Consider the following 8,466-nt stretch of genomic DNA (forward strand, 5'->3'; position numbering starts at 1 on the left):
TTGTAATTCTTGCCCTGCTGCTCCCAGTTGTCCCATCTCAGTAAATTGGCACTATATTTTTGCTATTGCTTAGCCAACAATTTTGAAGTCATATTTCCCTTTTTTCTTAATAACTCACGAATCCAGCATAAATTCTGGTTCTATCTTTAAAATATTGTTGTAAGACACTTCTCCATGGGTCCATCACATTTCTGCACATTTTGTGAGCAAGGCACTGACTGCCCTTTTTTCAAGACTCTCTCTTCCAGGATGTGTATCTAGTAAACAGCTTTGGAAGATGGACATAGTGTCTCTGAAGTGAAGGGGCAGGCAAGCTTTCTGTCCAGCGTAAGAAAGAGACTTGTCTCCTTCAGGAGCAAAGAGCAGGCACGTTCCTGCCTGTTATGAAAGAGTCAGGTTCCCCAAGCTCAGGGTTCCCTCTCATGTAACAAAACCCACTGTACACACAGGTGTTATCCAGTCTTTGTTGTGTTGCCCTGTGGAAATGGGGCTTGGGCAACTCACACAAAAATGCTGATACTGGGACATGGAATCAAGAGCACATGTTATAGGGGCTGGCCCCATGGCCGAGTGGTTAAGTTTGCGTGCTGCGCTTTGGCGGCCCAGGGTTTTGCTGGTTCGGATCCTGGGCGCGGACATGGCATGGCTCGTCATGCCATGCTGAGGTGGCATCCCACATGCCACAACTGGAAGCACCCACAACTAAAATATACAACTGTGCACCAGGGGGCTTTGGGGAGAAAAAGGAAAAATAAAATCTCAAAAAAAAAAAAAAAAGCACATGTTATAGGAGACTTCTCAGAGAAAATTATGTCTGACATGAATGTTGAAATATAAGTAGGAATTAAGTGAATAAGAAGAATGTGTAAAGGTCCAGTGCTAAAAAGAGCGTGAAAACATTAGAAAAGCTGCAGATATTTCAGCAGAGCCAGAGTGCTGGGTACAAGAGACATGGAAATGGAGGAAGAAGGCTGGGGGAGAACGTGAAAAAAATCTGGACAAGTATGAGTGTCCTGGGCATGCAAGGTCAGGTATGCCATAATGTGGAGTTTACACGTTATCTTGAAGACTACGGGGAGCCACTGAAGCATTTTAAGCATGGATGTTTGCATCTGAAGGTCACAGTGGCAGCAGTATCAAGAACGTTGAATCAGGCAGAATTGGAAACAGAGACCTCTGATTTAGCAAACTGGTTTAGAATTTTTCAGGAATTCAAATAGGGAATGGCCTCAGCAGGGTCAGATTTAAGACTCAAATCTGGCAAAGATTTTGATGTTTTCAAGTTTTCCCTCATGTATATTTCAAATAAAAACTACATTAAGCCATAAAAATAGTAAGAAAATTCAATAATGATCTATTTTCTTATGTTGAATATAATCTTTTTTGACGTATTAAACTCTTTTTCCAATTTTTTCCTGGGTTTTTTTTTTTTTTTTGATTCCTGGTATTTTAGAGAGATTGTTGGTCAAAGATCAGGGGAGAATTCTTCCTGCTTGTCAGGGTGTGAATTAATTACCTGGTTTGAAAGACTCAGAACATTAAGCGAGAAAAATCATCAGTCAAAGGGTTTTTACACAAAGTCTTTTTTATTTCTCCTTAACATTTTTATTAAAAATCAGATTTTATCTACACGTTGGTTTCTCACTTCTGTACTGGTGAGACTTCTTTCTTAGAACCACCCCATAATTCTAATAGTGCATGCCTCTCTTGTCTCAAGGATAGCTAATAAAATGATGCCTATTTACAGTTAAACTCTGTGGATGTGATCCAGTCACTGAGTCCCTGAGGGGCTGGGTAAAAATTAAGTGCCTTTCTCTTTTACATCTGAGACTGAGACGGAGTTAGTGTGAGAGACTCCGTCTCTAAATTTGCCCCCACACACATCTTATTCCCACAGTGTGCTTTGGAGAAACGCTTAGAACTGTATGTAGGCAAACTAATCAGTTACCAGTAGAAAGAATGACTTGTTAGCAGAAAATTTAAGTCCTCTGCCCAGACTGTTCCTTCTCTCTCTGATAAGAAAATAGCTAATGTTTTCTTAGTTTCCTCAGGAATGTTGCCTTCAGCAGATCTGAAACTATGGAGAGGCGCCCAACAGTCTGCAGAAATCCATCACCTGACACTCCTGAGCCCCCTCCCCAACCCTGTCTGCCTTATATGTCATTAGCAAATCAGTTCCCCTTTAAGATGGTTTATTTTTTGGACAATAGTCTGCCATCATCTGATCAGCAGGCTCATTGCTGAATAAAGTTTCCTCTCTCCACCACCTTGCCTTGTGATGGATTGGCTCTTGTCTTGTGCTGAGCAGATCAAGCTCAGTATCAAGATGACCGACAGTGAGAATGTCTAAGTACAACTTTTCCTTTCTTATTTGGGGCAATTAGAGGTGGGCTTCCTTTACCATTTATTAAAAATATTACAAAGTAACAAGTACAGAAAAAGTCCCATGACCGACCAGGATAAGAAGATTTTGAAGAACTGATGTTTTAATGTCTTCCCCTTGTAGTAACGTATCAATTATTTCTTGGGAACAGGACAGGACAGATCGTGGTCTTTTGGTGCCCATTTATCAAGTTCATCTTACATGACAAATAGCCAAGAGTCTTGGCCAGTGAGGTGGGAGTTTCTGAGAGCCTCTTGGATCCCATATTCTGCTAGTGCTCTAATCATGTGATGAAGTTATCTATTAGATAATCCAACACCAGGAAGAGGAAATGAAGAGAAACAAACCAGTTCAAGAGCTCTTCAGATGGCAGAATTGACAGACTTGTTTGGTTAAAGAGAGAAGACAAGAATGACTGCCAGGATACTGAGTGGCGCTAGTGGCCATCACTGAGATGAGCAATACTGGGTGGAGCGGATTGGGAGGAGAGGGAAGATGAGATCTGTTCTGGGCAGGCAGAGTTTGAGGAGCCTGGAGGACATCCAAATGGTAATGCCCAGTTGGCTTAATGGCTCTGGAGTTTAGGAAAAATCATTTGAGCTAAACGCTCAGATTGAAATGGTTGTTAAATTCATGTGATAAGTGAAGTCATTCAAGGAGAGAGGATAGAATGAGAAGATAAAAGAAGTGGAAAATGGAACTCTGAAAAACATCGTCAGAAGTGGGCACAAGAATAGATGAACAGATTGAGAAGGCAGGCAGAGAGAATGCAGGAAAACTGGGAGGAATAGGTGTCAAGAAATGAAGAAAAGTTCAAGAGAGAGCGAATGATTAGCAGTGTCAGATGCTGCAGAGGTCAAGTGAAATACCTATCGGCATTGTATTAGATATGCTGTTCTGTAGACTGTTTTTTTTCTAACAAGATATTGCAAACATTTTTCATTTCAGTAACCATAGATCTGCATTGTTATTTTAAGTAGCTATAATGTAACCACTACATAGGATTCAATTGTATGGGGGCACCATAATTTATTTAACCAGTCACCACTGAACCTTAAAATTAGTCCCAATTTTTGCTTTTATAAAAATTTCTATGAATATCTTTGTATATAGACCTTGACATGTGTTCAAACATTTCCTTAGATTAAAATCCTAGAATTGGAATTATGTCAAAACATCTATAGTTTTTGAAGACTTGATGTAGTTACCAAACTGCCTTCCAGTAATTTGCTCCAATTAGCGAAAACTGGGACTTCTGGATTAAACCAGGGGGACTGGAAGAGGGGTGTGTGGTCACAATCCAGTAATACCACCTGATTCTGGGCAGAAGGGAGTTGACGTCCTCTATAGTTTAAGATCTGCCAATCCAAGGGCCTGCTATTGCAAGATAAACTCCTGAACTGACCAGAGAGGAGTGGGCAGGTTGCCCTCTACAGTCTTGAACAGAACAGGTTAAGCAGAGGAGCATTCTCGGAGCCCGAGGCTGCACCATCTGGAGACAGCACGCCGAATTAGGAAAATCCCTGAAATGAGCAGCAGGATTGTCTAGGAGAGTGATGTGTTTCTGGCTCTGGGCCTAATTCCTTGGGTTTTGCAGGCAGCTGCAGTTATAGGCTAGAGAAAGAGAAAGCCAGAGAACTGATTTAAAAAAAAAAAAACAACCCTGACCAGATCCACAAAAGTTGCCAGGGCTGGGTAAATGGGAAAGAGAAAAGCTAGAGCAGTTTTTAAAGAAAACCTCTTGTAAGGTCAACGAGGTGGGAAGAAAGTCATGAGGAAGGCAATGGGCCAGGAGGCCCTGGGGGTGGGGGAATTCTTCTCCCTTTAGAGATCAGTGCCTTTGTCCTTGCCCTCCAAACCCACAGCCTCCCAGTCCCAGAAGATGATGGTGACCCACCCACATGTCTCCCCACCCAGATCAGGGCAGGGCCGCAAACCTGGCCAGTTTGAAGCCAGAGGATCCTACCTTGGTTGGGTCTGTTGGGACTAGAGGAGGACAGGGGTGGGGTTTGGTCATCCATGCCATCCCACCCCGACCCCTGGGGTTGCAGATGCTCACAGCGGGAAGAACTCCACCTACCAGGCTTGGTTTTGGATCTTTTGGCTAAACCAGGGGAGCTCATCATGTCTCCTTGCTGATGGCTTTAGAATGGAAGTATAAGTGTAACCAGAATGCAGTCCAAAATGGGCAGGAGGGGGTCGGACATCAAAGGAGCAGTCTTGGCCCTCTCCTCTGGCAGGAGCACCTGTCACCGGGCAAAGAGGACCTCAACGGATGGCTGGAAGGACCAATGGCTTCAGGTAGTTCTGCAGCTACTCTTCTCTGCCTGTAGATGTCGCCCTTGGAGTCAGAATAACAACTTCTGGGTCTCTGAGAGCGCGTCACTGGAAGAAAAGTACTGCATATCTACCTTAGGGGGAATGACCGACCATAATCAGCTGAACTTAGGTGTCTACATCCGATCCCCAAACTGAAGGGCTTCAAGGGTGAGAGTATCAGATATTCCTCTGTCGGTTATGTGAGGAGACCGGAGGTTAGGGGCTGGAACTGTGGTACACAATGGAATTATCTGAAGGAGACTCCAGGAGTCTCTCTGTTGCCTGGGCAATGAACCAGTTTGGGCTGGTAGCTACCTTGTACCCCAACAGGAGGGGCTGTAACTTCTCACTGGCCCCAAACCACCAAGGTGCTGGGCAGCTGGGGGTCCCAGAAAGCTCTTTATAAACAGCGAACATCTGAATCAGCATTTCCTGGAAACCAGGCAATCTGCAGTTGCCCCACTGAGAGTATTCTCACGCTTGCCCACTGAAAAAGGAAAGGGGAGGAAGAGGGCATCTCTTCACTGCAACCTGCTGGTGTGGCTGACAGTGGCTTAGAGCTCTGTGGGGTGGAGGAAGAATTGGGACGCCCGGGCCTTGCTTGCTGCCTTTGGCTTGTACATGTCCCTCAGATCAAGCCTATTCTTTACCCATGCCATGTGACATTGCAAAATCCACCTTTATCCTCCTCACCACACTGCAGAAAAGCCAAAACAAGCAGAACATCATAAAAACAGCCCAAGAGAAGAGTCAGATACCTAACAAGAGACCACAAGTAGAGTGGCAGCCAACTTCCTCCTCAACGGTGAAGACCAAGAGCTGAGAGGAAAATCTCTCTCACATTGTGGGCCCAGCAAACTTCTTCCAAGAATGAGAGCAAAATGAGTAAGTCTATTTTGATAAATAGAAGCTTAGAGAGTTTGTCACCAACAGATCTACACTAAAGTTATGTGTAGAAGTTGTACTTTTGAAAAGAAGGGAAATTCTGTTAGAAGAAGGGTCTGAAATGCAAGTAGCAATGATGAGGAAAGAAAATGATAAATGTAGATAAATCTAAAACATTGTCTACAGAAAAAATGATGATGATAATAATAGTAATAATGTCTAATTTGGGGAGATTGAAAAAGGACAGAACCAAGACATGGGGCAAGAAGGTCATGCCAGGTGGCAGGGAGGAGATAGGAATCTAAGCATCCCAAAGACCTTTTTCAGAGGGGAGTAGAGTTAAGATATTAACTTTAGACTTTGACACACATTTTTCTTTACATATATTGCTTTGTAGGCAATGTCATGTCTTGACTAAATTTCTTTCAGAAGGGAAAAATAAAATGTAAATCTGAAAGCTTCAGAAATGTATAAATGAAAATCTTTCTTTAATGCTGTCATTTTTATTCCCTAGGTGGAATTTTTTGTTTACACAAGCACGCGCACATGCACAGAAGCATAGTCAATTTTTTCAAAACAAAAAGATGACTCTCCAACTTGCTTTTCCACTTAGGAATAATCATGAGTATTGTTGCAATTCAGTACATATGTATCTACTCTTTCTGTATAATAGCTGCATAATATTTATTGTCTGAAGGTACTATAATTTAAAAAATTCCATTGATTTATAGTTTAGTAGTTTTGTTGTCGCTACTATTATTGCAAACAATGTTGCAGTAAATACTCTGATATCTATGACAATTTGTGTGACTATTTCTCTAGGATAGATTCTTAGAAACGGATCAAAGGCCTTAATTTTGATAGAGTCAAATTACCCTCCAAGCCACAGCCCATCAATGTCTGAGGATGTCTGTTTCCCTACACCCTCTTCAATACTGGAAATTATAAATCTTTTGGATTTTTGCAATCTGATAAATTAAAATGATTTTTTAAATTTATTGTTTTAAATTCCATTGCCTTGATTACTAATGAAGATATCTTATCATTTCCTGGCTATTTACCTTCTTCTTTTGTGCATTGGCTATACATTTCCTTTATTTGTTTTTATTGACTGTTAGTCTTGCCAAGTTGATTTTTTATGCTTTTTTTTCTGAGGCATAATAGTCACAATAAATTGTACATATTTAAAGTTATCTAAAGGGACAATTTGATAAATTTTGACATAGTATGTACTTGTGAAACCATCACCACAATCAAAATAATAAACATTTCCATCACCCCAAAAAGTTTCTTCATACTTCTTTATAATTTTGCCCTTTGACACTTCCACCCCACTCCAGCCCCCAGCAACCATTGATCTGCTTCCTGTCACTGTAGATTGGTTTGCACTTTCTAGAGTTGTATAGAAATGGAATCATGCAGTGTGAAGTCTCTTTTTTGTCTGGCTTTTTTCATTTAGCATAATTCTTTTGAGATTTATCCATGCTGGTGTTCATAGGGCTCTTTTTAAATTATAAATATTAGTCCTTTGTTATATATAATGCAAAGATGTTCTTAGAGTTCTGTCTACATATTATTGAGGATTTTGTAATCTTTTTCATTGTAAGAAATTTACACATTTGTTCTAGTAATCTCTATTAACACTCTGTTTTATGACCTGACTCTTAGGTTTGGATTCATAATTAAAAGGCCTTCCCCATTTCACAATTATAAAAACATTCTAGAATTTCCTGGTATTTTTTAAAATTGGAATTACATTAAATTTATAGATTAACTTGGGAGAGAATTAATACCTTCAAAATGTTGACTCTGCTTTTCCAGGAAGATGTTTCTCGGTTTATCCATGTCTTCCTTTACATCTTTCAATAAAGTTTGTTTTTAAATATAACCTTTGCCCATTCTTTTTTGAGCTTATTCATAAGAATTATAACTTAGGAGTAGTTATTGTGAATAATATTTTTTCCATATTTTTCTCTTATCAGTTTTCTAATCAGATTACAATGTACATACTGATTGTTGCTCTGGCCTTTCTAGGTGTAAGTAATTTTATATCAATTCAGGACAATCAGTCCTCACTTTGTGCAGTTCCAATATGCACAAATTTCAGTTACCATGATTTGGTTAAATAACACCAGTGTCCCAATGGCATGATTCCTGTCTCAGTTACCATGGCATGTTGGCTGTGAATAACTGCATAGAGAACACACTCCACGAATCAGTGCATAAAGAACAGGTGAGCATCTTGATCAGTAACCAATCACATCACTTCTTTCAAAGTCTGCCTGTGATTGGTCATTGTGCGTTTGTTATTAAGTTCAAACACAGACAGCAAAGCATGTGGCTGTGCTGTCTCCTTGTCTCCCAGTGTTAATCCCACATGACATTTTACAAAAATGAATACTCAAGAGGGAATTGCCACCAAAAATGAAAGTGCAGCAAATAAGTGACAAGTGATAGCGTTGGAAGAGAAATTTGAATCACTCGTGAATGGAATTAAAGAACGAATAGCTGACTGTGGGTACGTTGACATTGTCACCATTCAAGAAACTCTAGACATACAACCAGAGGAATTTTGTGAAGGTAAACTTATTGACATAAGAAAAATAAATAAAGTGGTTGTAATGAAAAATATGAAGATGTCCCAGAGGAAATGACACCAGCAAAAATCTTCACCTTAAAGGAATGCTCAGAAATATTTCACAACATTGAAAGCACAAAGGGTGAAAGTCAGTAACATTTTTACATATCAGTAATAAACAGTATAAAAATGGAATCAAAAAATTATTTGCCAAAACAACAATAACAATAAGTTCCTAGCAATAAGTCTAAAAATATAAGCAGGACTTGTAAGAAATCATGAGCTTATCATTCTAAAAATG

The sequence above is a fragment of the Equus quagga genome, chromosome 8 (genome assembly GCF_021613505.1).
Source record: "Equus quagga isolate Etosha38 chromosome 8, UCLA_HA_Equagga_1.0, whole genome shotgun sequence".
Lineage (NCBI taxonomy): Eukaryota > Metazoa > Chordata > Mammalia > Perissodactyla > Equidae > Equus > Equus quagga.